Source organism: Paralichthys olivaceus, chromosome 19, assembly GCF_024713975.1.
Source record: "Paralichthys olivaceus isolate ysfri-2021 chromosome 19, ASM2471397v2, whole genome shotgun sequence".
NCBI lineage: Eukaryota > Metazoa > Chordata > Actinopteri > Pleuronectiformes > Paralichthyidae > Paralichthys > Paralichthys olivaceus.
Genome location: NC_091111.1, coordinates 8,339,471 through 8,350,996, shown reverse-complemented (window position 1 = coordinate 8,350,996; position 11,526 = coordinate 8,339,471). Strand labels below are relative to the sequence as shown.

The window sequence follows — 11,526 nt, the reverse complement described above, 5'->3', positions numbered from 1 at the left end:
GTGCAAACATAAAAAGGCAAAACACTTAACACAACAAAAATAGACAGAATAGAGGGACAACAAATACTATAGACCTAAAGATAAACCAAAAATGAAAACTTTATTTATAATTATTGCACAGAGTAACAGTACATGTAAACTTGACAGTGGTGAATACTAATGAAGTGCTTGAGTGATGAAATATTGAATTATTGCACCAGTGCTTTGTGCTCTATTAGTTTCCCCTGGTGTTTATCATTTCTCTGCAGGTGGGGGAAACAGCTCCCCCTGCAGGCTGCTGATAAACGTCCATCCGGGAGATGCCGCGACAGGTGGAGTTGATGATCCTCTGAGGAAGAACGTGTGGGACTGTGGAGGAGAAACGAACACTTCTGAACTCACAACACACAAACTAACAAAGAAACAAACGATGGCAGCAGCAGTGAGGACAGAGGGACTCTGGATACTTCACAGAGGAAACAGGAGAGGACTAAAACTTCCACTGTGAGTCAAACATTCAGACATAATACATGGTGGCTAAGCTGCTGGAAGCTACATGGAGAATGTGTGTATTTATGTTGTTGTAGGTCAAATGTTCTCAACTCGACAGTACAAGGCAAAGTATTGTGTTGTCATTTTGCGTTGGTTAACCCTTAGTTAGCTGTAAGAATGTGTGCTGTATGTAGTTGTGGGACTTGTAGTTACTGTTAAGTGTTTTGAATCCATGTTTAAGTCACTCATCTGTGCTTAAACAATCCACATTTCATTCTGTGGGTTGTCTATAAATGCAGAGCTGCATGTTCCAGTTGTTTTCATCTGCAGATTCTTTCTCTGACGAATCAGTTTTCTAAAAATAAAAGTAATGTAAAAAGACCAGATGCTCAGGTGGCATCTTTCCTTTATTGTAGTTAGTTTGTTATGTTAGTACTACACACACAGATCTAACATTTAAATCCATATAATATAATATAATATAATACTCATATAAAAAAACTGAAATATATGTTTAAAGGAAATGCAGTTATTCTAGAAGGCTTACTGCTGTGCTAATGTTACAAGAAAAGTAATGTAACATTACTAAGAGTGAACTCAGTTCTAACAGAAACAACGGTCCAACTCCTCATTTCCACTCACTGTGACAGCCTGAATTGTTTCAAAGTCCGAAATAGCCGTCAATATACAGTGTAGTCTACAAAAAATGTCAAAACCCATAGATATTCAGTTTCAGCGTCTCTACTGGATAAAGAATATCCACACGTTTGTAAAATTGAAATTTTCAGTTTTGCTTTAAATATGTGTAAAATGATTTATTAGTTAATTAAAATGGTGATGAATTTCCAGTCAGCAAAAAGAAATTGAGTCATTGCTCCAATCTCTAGTTTGTTGTTGCTGTATTTGTATCTTTATAGTAGTGATTGAAAGAGACTTGACATGTTTTATTGATGACCTCTCTAACTTGGCTTTCTGACACAGTTCTTCTTTTAAAATAACATATGACAAGCTCAATGTTTTTCCATTTTGCAAATCTTTCTTTATCTTCACTTGCACACAATTAAACCTACACCTACCCTGATCATCCAGTTTGGCTTTGCAAGATGCTGTTTCAAGTATTTTATAAGGAGAACAGCTTGTATCTTAATTGTTTACATTAGTTGTGTGTGAGTGCAGGATATCAGCATGCAGCTTGGTCCAGTAATTTCAGAACACAGCAATGTGTGTCTTGGTATGATGTTGGGTTTCTGCAGAGGTCAGTGTTACCTGAGTCACACAAAGTACATGACTTGCCCACTGTCTACTTTATTTTCCATTTTTTTTATAGATGTAAAATCTTTTTGGTTAATTTGCATCTATTAGTCGTTGCTCGTGTTCATTAAATAAGCAGTGCCAGTTTTCAATTTAAGACCAACCTATTTATTGGTTGACGGATTAGGACGGCTGATATGAGCATTTCCCAGATTAGCTGTCAGTATTTATGCTTGCCGATTTGAAAAGCTTATATTTTACAGTTGTAACAGTGCAGAGTAACATCAAATCTCGTGATGAGAGGAGAGTTGATCGCTGTGGATGAGGATTTGTTGTCAAAGTGAAAACCGAATGGAATCAGAACCTGTTAACAAAATAAGGCGTGTGGAAACTTGTCTGTTGAAGGTGACAGCATCTTGAGGTGACACTTGTGATCTACACACAAACTCCATCAAGTGCATCACAAGAGTGAGGCTGCCCACAGTGAAATAACATCAGAGATGAAACTTATCCCTCTACACATACTTAACCGGTGCATCTATTGTCTGGTGCAGTTTGAAACACAGGGGTTGTCATAAGATTATTACCCTCTGGGAACACTTCCACATCGAGGGGTCCGTAGTATGGAGGCACACATTAGTTTGATCTCCCATTGTAGTGGTTCATGTTCCCTTGGATAAATGTGTGGAGATAACGAGTCATGAAGATTTGCAGTGTGCAGGTGTTTCTGTTTCTTTATTGTAAAAAAAAAAAAGTCTTATCAGTCTGCAGCACCTGGCTTTATGACATGAACTGACATTTCTAATGTTCCATTAAATTAATGAGGTTGACCTTTGTGACACCATACATTCATTTATGAATGAAAATATAATTTACTACTCCATTAAAGGGATAGTTCACCGAAATATGAAAAATGCACTCATTTCCTACTCACCACCGTGCCGATGGAGGGGTGGGTGAAGTGTTTGAGTCCACAAAACACTTTAGGAGTCTCAGGGGTAAACAGTTTTACAGCCAAGATGACCTCTTCTTCAGACAACAGAAAAACAACAGAAAAAAACATAACATGCCTCCATATTGCTCGTTAGGTCTCATCCATGTGTCCCCAAGCCCCGACTGGAAACTAGGTCATTCACACTGTGTTTTAAGCCTAAAAGCTGCAATGCTCTTTACCCCTGAGACTCTAAAAGTGTGTTGTGGACTCAAACACTTGACCCACTCCTCCATCGGCATATTGGTGAGTGGACAATGAGTGAATTTTCATTTTTAGGTGAACTATCCCTTTAAAGTTCAAGCCAACCAAAATGGCCTTTTTCAATCTTCTGATTCAGGTGGTGAAGGGTCTTGTTACACTTTGTATTCAAAGAGGAAAAAAAAACTCTTTTCCCATAATTCTGTGTCCCCTGGCTTATTCAGTGTGACTGCTGTCTCCTGCAAAAATAAGGACCATGCTCGACAGATGATGTGGGTGGTGTTAACAGTTCTGTCCGTTGTGCACCGTGGGTTTCCTCCTAATGGTCAGAAGGGCCTGCCATCAACACCTGAACTCATGTAGAACATAGACTATCTATGGTTGTTTAATTCCTTTTGAAGCAACTTCCTCGAATTGTCTTCTTCCAGTGTAACGAAAGCTAATCCTTCTATGCTTATCAAGTCCCCACAGTGTAACGCTGTGTCTTTTGCTTGGAAAGCTGCCGCATTAATTTAGTCTCAACTGATTCAGTGAATGGGAAAGCATTCAAAGTCTCTCAAGCCCCTTATTCTTTTGTGCCTCTTTCCAACGGCAATACCTACAGTGTGAATGGAAATGTTATTTCAGTCATTTGCCACAAATCTTATTCAAAAAGGGAAAGAGGCTCCATTAAACGCCCTGCTGTTGAAGAAAATCCTACAGAGCAAGACGATTACATTCTCACGTGCACACTGGCTGCTGTTATCAGCTGATTAAATAGTTGAGGCAACAGCACACTCATTTGATGACTCACAAAAGGGTCATTTACATTTTGTTATTGCATTAAAGGCTCATAAATGCCACTTGGGCATAGCTTTGCCTTTACAGATTGCTTATCTTTTAGCTGTTACAGTCAAAATATGAGAAGTTAATACTTTTCTAAATGGGCATAAACATTTAGTGCTTAAATGCAGACGTTTAAGATTAGCTGACAACTCACATTTCCTCATCTTGTTCCTTCTGGTACAATACGCTTATGGGAAGTATTGTGAATGCTGAGTGGAAGGCATTTCTACACTCCTAGGGCAGTGATGCTAGACATTAATGGAATCTAATTGCTGCAATATTTCTCCTCTGCCCTCTTCATATACTGTTATCCATTTCCAGTCGACCTTTCTTCCCGGTTGAGTTGATGATCATAGGGATGTGTACCAAAAACCTGTTCCTACACGGCCTGTACTGAATCACAATGCAGATTTTGGCGCCTCATTTCGGTGCCTCATTTCGGTGCCTGAGCTCTGCATTGAAATAGTTTACCGTGCTTACGCGCAACGTAAACATCCCCACACTTGTCTAGTTAAAATTACACTTAACTCTGGTGGCAATGCTCTCTCTACATGGCTCTTTCAGTGTGTAACTTTAGCCTACAGCAAGTAGCTACCTGAAACTCGAGTCGACACGACAACAAAATGCCTAAAGCTAAACGGTCCAAAGCGTGGCTGTATTTCACATGAATTGATTCTGACACCATGCAGCAAGTGTTTGAAAACAAGGGAGGAAACACAGCATACCTAATGAAACACCTGTGACGCACGCAAGCATTTAAAAGCAGAGGGGATGCTCCCTGTTTGACTGCTTGTGTGACCCCATGTCGAGCACATCAGCCCTCTGTGTGGACGTATCTCACCCTGGCTGTGGGAGGCAGTTGATAAGTTTGGAGTATTTTGCTGTATTAAGCACTGAAAGTGTTATTGAGTGTTAAATTATTGTAGTGGTTTCATTCATTGTTATTTTGTTAATTTAGTTTTAGTTTTGGACTTCTTTATACTTGTATATTTGATTTGAGTATTCTTTAAACTGTTCATTTGTTGAATTTCAACTTCCAATGTGCCTTATTCTTATAGCTATTCTTATCGTTTTGTGCACTTTCAAAGAATACAGTATCAGTTTGGGCGCTGGTATGTTTTCAAAAGTATCAATTTAACAGGGGTATCTGGAAAAAACCCAAAAGATACACAACCTTACTCATATAGTAAGGAAGGAAGTATAGCTAAAGCAGATCTAGTTGTTTTTGTCGACTTGTTGTCAACACTCCGATTACAGAGTGATGATCATGCCAGGCACAGTCCCCGTCTGGTCAGGTGTACTCGAGGCTGAGCACTAAAGAGGAGGCAGGCTGTAATTTTTGGTGAGGCTAATGGGCTATTTCTCACCTCTGCAGAGCATAACTCTGCCATCTGCTGCAGGGAGTCTCTCTCAGCGCCTCGCCCCTCTCTCTGGAGCGGGGAATGGACAAATGGCAACCTGAGAGCCACACTCAGCAGCTGAGTACAAGACTGCGTGCACATGGACACTTTGCTGTTCTCCCCCACCTCACCCTGCATCCCCCCTCCTCCTCTTCATCATCCTTTTCTCTGTTGCTCTAACTTTTCTTAGTTTGTCCTTGAAAACACACACACAAACACACATTGGCACATCTTGCAAACTTACAAGGTTGAGTTTAAAAAAAATATAAGGATTAATTTAAGGTCATGAAACAAAGTAAAGACTGCAAACGGCTTTTTCATTGATTGTACTGTAAGTCTGACTTTCTCACTGAGTCATGTTTCAGCCTTCGATTATGGAAATGGACAAACAAGACTTTACAACATGCTGCTTACTTCTACTTTCTGTAATGTTTGCTGAAATAAGCCAAAATAGATCTTTTGTGCCATGGGCCTCTCTGTCTAGTCTCCTGCAGTGAGCATGGTCAAGCCAGCGGAGTTTTCAGATTCAGAGTTTTCAGAAGAGGCTGTATGTAATGTATTCAGGCTTCTTCCTTTAGAGTCAGTTGAGATTTTATATATGATGTTTTCATTTTTAAGACACATTATTTGCTGAAATTCCTTGTTAGGTAGGAAAAATGCTTTATGGCAAATAAAAGTTTCGGACAATGGTTGTCAACCTGAGCAACCTCTGTTTGACCATTATGACCGCATGCAGTCTTGAATTCAATGAGAGGGAGGGGAGGCATCAGCTCGACATGATGCCCTATTGAATTGCAATTTCTCCAATTGGGTGTCATTGAGCCGTATGATTGTATATCATCTGAAGAATAGAGGTTAAAACATTTTAAAGCTAAATCCTTTTTTTCCAAGGCAACCTTTTGTCCATATTAGATGGATTAGGGTGTAGTTTTTTTAATGCCTCTCCGACCTAAGGACAGTGGGGAGGTGAAATATAGAATGTTGCACAACTGAGGGCCAGGCCAGAAGAAGAAAATTACAACAATTTAGCAGAGTGACAACCCGGGCCTGAGGCACGGAGCCATATCACTCATGTTAACTCATGTACGACAGCCGGGGCATGCTGCCCTCTCCACCGCCTCAGGAATACTATAATGACTGCACATTGTGTGTGTATGTGTATCTACTGTATGTTAGCCTGTGTGTCTGCATCCATATGTGTGTGTTCAGTCTGTGTTTATATGCATACGGAGGCACCGTGCTGCTAAAGCAACCAGCAGCTCTGCAGAACAAGAGGAATCATGTTTCCTCTGATGAGCACCACAGTCAGACGATTAGACTTTGTTTTTGTAATATGGTGGCATTCTGCCGCCAGCCAGCGAGCTGAGGCTGAACACAGGCATCTGTATTCACATCCCCTCAGTAGTCTGAACATGTACTTGGTATTCCTGATGGGATGGAGCGGCTAACTGAGCTTTCCTGGCTTTTCTGGCACATCTGTAGTACGCAGCCCTGTGGTGGCACATTAGAATAGCTGTACAAACAACAGGAGCAGCTATGTATAGGATCTGAGTCAACCAAATGGCCTGTTTATTCATGACAGGAGGAGAATAATTGGTCCAATTTATCCGATGTGGATTTATAGCAAGCTGTCGCACATTTTATACAGGCAGTTTTTTTTCTTCCCTTCGATTTGTCATTGATGTGCCACAATTTAAATAAATTGGAGTGCATTAACGTGTGATATTTTCAACGTTGGTAATGCTGCTGAAAGTAATAATCAGTGTGTGCAAGCAGACAAATTAACATTGTCCGAATGATTTTATTTTGGTATTAAACCCAGTAAAACGGTCTTAGTGGGAAGATGGAAATGTGATCCTGCAGCAGGAATCTGAAAATGTCATCAGCATCATGGTGCCTGGCGTCACACTCGTATTATATCAGTGTATCTCTGAGCTAAGCCCAATTTAAGTGTACTGTGCGATGCTGTCTCTTGCATATGGATTGTGTCTGAAGACATTCTGTCCTGCAAGGTTTTAGGACTGTTAGTCTGAGAGATCAATGTAATGTACTCCAGTGGAGGCAAGAATGAAGCACAAATCCATGTACTCATAACTGTCAGATATGAAGAATAATATATTCCTCCTGCAGACCTGTTATGCTGATCTGTTTCAGTGCATCTATCAGTTCAGTTCTAGTCTGCTGATTTGAAATAGTGAAGTCAAGAATATTTATGAAGCCGTGCAGGTAGGCACATATACACTGCTACTAAAACGCTCTGCTTTTGACTTGGGCCATACAGATGCAAGCATATGGCAAACATGATAAGCTCTCATCTGAAAGATGAATGGTCTCACTTTGAATGTTACACATGAAATGTGTGATTTCTGTGACATGAGCTTTGCAAAGACTCCCAGGAGCAGAAGCAAGAGTTCAGTTTCTCCCTGATGTTACATTAATCTCTTATGCCATTATTATCGATTATTATAGGGTTGTACCAATCCAATCCAAATGATCCACCTTTGATGGATTATGTATGTTTGCTCCAGATATGCATATATCAAAAAATCACTGTCAAAAATTCCCTTTGCTGCTCTGTATATTTTGATAGGAAGAAATCTTTTATTGCTTAAAAAAAGGGTCAGCAGTCTGGAGGTATCTTTAGCTGTCTAGCTCCAACAAGTTCTGTGGCTACTTGCAATATCTGGAAAGCCGATGTTTATAGAGACAACTAACCAACCACAATCATGTTGGTCACCAAGAGAGGCTGCCACTGTAGATCCACGTTGTACACAGTGATATGTAACCATTATTATTGTCATAGCCAGTTTTTACAAAAGTCAACTTCAACTAAATTTGACATGACACACGTGCGGCAGTCAGACAAGGCTGAATACTTGTTCCACTCGTCTGTGGTGCCTGCTGCTACACACAGCTGGGCCCAGAGATTTGGTATAAGGTAGTTGCATGATACAAAGACGACAAAGAGCTTCACCTTCGATTGTTGCTGTGCCGTTTACAATATAGAACCCAAAAAACCTCCACACACTGCTACTCAGATGCTCTGGTGTCACAATTGTCTGCTCCGGAGGCATTTGCTCACTTTCGCCCTCCATTTTTTAATTAATTAAAAATTAAATTAATTACTGAATTACTTCACTGATGGGTCAAGAGGGCATGCAATAGGTCAAACTGATAGTAATTGCCCTCTGCTGGATCAGGAAACAAACTACTTCAGATAATCTGATGCGCTTCTAGATTATATATTTGGATATTTGATGGGTCATTCAAGGTCACAAAGTTTCAATGATGTTCACATTTTTAATACAAAGTTACAGGCCTACTTTCCATGAATGCAAATGCTTAAAATTTAAAAGATAATTTCATCCAAGATTATGTAAGACAACATTTTCATGATAGCAGAATTAATTTTTAATCTTTAAGTTTCGCTCCCAGTCTTCAAATCTTAAAAAAAGATAGTATATAATATAAAAAGATAATAGACTGTCTAGATTAGCTCTTCTAAATATGGTTGGGCTTTTAAAGGGTCACGGTGTTGAATTTAATTATATATACATGTTCCAGCTGAATATCCCTCACCTCACCCTCCCCTTCCACAAAGAGAACCTGTGGCAGACTTCACTTGTCTTAAAAACTCAAAAGGTGTTTGGTTTGTCCAGTTAGAGCTACTGTAGAGAGGACCCGCTCTATATATTTAAATATAAAGGCCCATTCTAGGGTAAAGAAAACAATTCCTACAATTTAAATGAAACACACATCACTGAAATCATCAATAGGATTATGTTTTATTAATTTTCTGCCAATAGATCCCATTCACCTAACACACTGAAGATTTAAATTCATTCAACTTTGTACACATGAATCATTTTCTATAAATTGCTGTATTTCTGCTCACAGCTTTATTTTTATCTCTTTTCATGCATGCGACTTCTGCTCTATTGTAGTGCACTTGAGCAAGATGCTTGGATATCCCCTGCTGTGTCTGATTATTTCCCTGTCAAGATTCATAAATGTGGACAAATTATTACACTTGCAAAATGCAAAAACTTAAAAGTTATCACTGAGGGTAAAATATCTCTCAATACTATTATACAATACGACTTACAGTAGCTTGTTTTTCTCATGTTTGCTCATCGATCTGGACCTGCTTCAGTTTCGCCTGATTTACACCTAACCATCCTATGACAGCTGCAATCATGGAGCAGCGCTGTGGGAGACGGCCTGCGAGCTATTGATGGCTGCTGAAGTGGAAATATGGAACTTCTCCCTCTGTTCTCGCTGCAGCCTGTACAGGATGAATTGTAGATTCAGACTGAGACTCTCACCTTCGCCCACATCCCCGGCACCCACTGCTGCTTCCTTCACAGAAACTCCTCGCATCGATTGCTCTGATATCCCTCTGCACCTGGCGTTCGGATGAAACTGAGTGTTTTTTTTCATGGAAGATTAATAAGGGGCACAGCGGCGAGTCGCTGGAAACAGCAGATGAAAAGAAAAACAGTTCAGAGAGAAGGTCGTCTGTAGACCCTGCACACCTTTAAAGACCATGTGATCACTCCCTCACATGGGAAAACAGCTAACTCAGTGTGGGCAGATACATCCATTTCATTTTTTCTTCAAAGACACACAAGCACGTTTGTTCTTTTTTTGTTTTCTGTGGAATTTTTTCTGCTCTCAAGCAGGAAGCATGTTCTCGTTCCCCAGGTAACTCTGGGAAGACAAGATTAATCCTTGACACACGACTCTTGAGTTCCTCCCATCGGCCCAACGCACCTCCCATCCCTCATGTCTGTCTGTGACCTTTTCTTCGCTGACTGTACAATGGTCATTTCCGTAATAACTAGGCATCATTCGAGGATACACTTTCCACGAACAACACTGCCAACTCTTTTGAATTTGTTTGTGTGGATTCAGCATATGTTGTATTAAAGTATGCAGTTTTTCTCTTATGCTGAAGAACAAGAATGTGGAGATTTAAAGGCTGCAAGGTTGTTAGACAGAAGAAGCAGATGGATAAGGACTGTCTGAGTGGCTCCAGGAAATTAAAACTGCCTTTATTACCTCTCATCCTCTTCTACACACACACACACACACACACACACACACACACACACACACACACACACACACACACACACACACACACACACACACACACACACACACTCACACACTGCATTCCACCATTACGACACACTACAATACAGCCAAGTGTTGCAGCTCCCAAAGCTCGGAGAGAGCAAGAGGAAATGTCAGGATTATATGAAAGCGTGAGCCTTAATGAGATGATAATGGTGTCTCCCATGCTGACGAGCTGACAGAAGGATGAACAGGCATCTGGGATGTTGCTGTCAATAACTTGCTGAAGCAGATAAAATGACATTACAGGCAATTAGCTCTTGAACTTGCATGGATGCATCCTGTAGCACCGCATTTGGTAACACAACACTTGAACCCCCGCTGATCATGATGACACTTTGCTGTTTGTCGCTGTCACAAACATGTGTAACATTCTGTAAACAAATTATCCTGATTTATGATGTTAATTTCAAATATAGGGTAAAACTGGTTATGAAATGATTTTTGTATAATGAGTTGGAGAAGAAATCGAACTGTTGCCATCTTTAAAATGATCCCTGAGAGTGGTAGAGCATGTTTTAATGTCATTTAAAAAGCCTATGCGCAGCAGACTGAACATAACTGAATACTTTGACAGTGTTGGGTGAGAGATTTGATTATAACACCTCAGTGGATGCACAATAAGCTCAAAAGCTTGGAGACAAATTTTTGTTTTCTTAAATGAACATTACCGATGCCCCCAGCCCTACTTCAAATATTTTAAAACATCATAGCTCCTTTTCCGCCCTTTTTTGCTTTTCCTTCTTTAAGAGTGCAGGAGTTAAAAAAAAAAAAAAAAAAAAAAAAAAAGGAGTCACATTTTTTGACCCCAAGTGTAGAGTCTGTTTCATCTTCGTAAACTCACCTCCACTCCCCTTTCCCTTTCAGTGCGCCTCTCAGTCCCTCCATGCGCTCAAATCACCATCTGGGAAAGCCTGATAAGCTCAGAGGCAGACACCAGCATTTGGGCGTTGAGTTGAAGAGCTGCCTTGAGACAGCTGGTAGGTTAACCTGACCAATGCACAGCCCTCGAAGCATGGAGGTTAGGAAGGGGCGCACAGCTCATTCTCTTCCTGTTTGTTTCTGTCCGTCTTGTTTATGTCTCCATGGGTCCATCCAAACAAGGATTTCAAACAAAAGGGATCTCTGTGAGCTTTGGCTCCATATCAGTGTTAATCCCTGTCCATACTAACGCATCTTAAAATGCATATCACGTGAAATATTTTTGTCACTCCTCCATTTCCATGCAGACAATCTTTCAGGCTGATT

At 40.3% G+C, this 11,526-nt stretch overlaps 1 protein-coding gene across 2 annotated transcripts in view; it reads left to right on the top strand.

Annotated features, from left to right (window-relative positions):
* Window positions 1–313: 313 nt before the first annotated feature.
* The window catches only part of LOC109632544 (MAM domain containing glycosylphosphatidylinositol anchor 2a), a 240,666-nt gene continuing 229,453 nt past the window's right edge, over window positions 314–11,526 (top strand). For both annotated transcript variants that reach the window (XM_020091880.2, XM_069514662.1), the window contains exon 1: window positions 314–483. The gene's annotated coding sequence lies outside the window, so the exon portion shown is untranslated. The remainder of the gene's footprint in view (window positions 484–11,526) is intronic.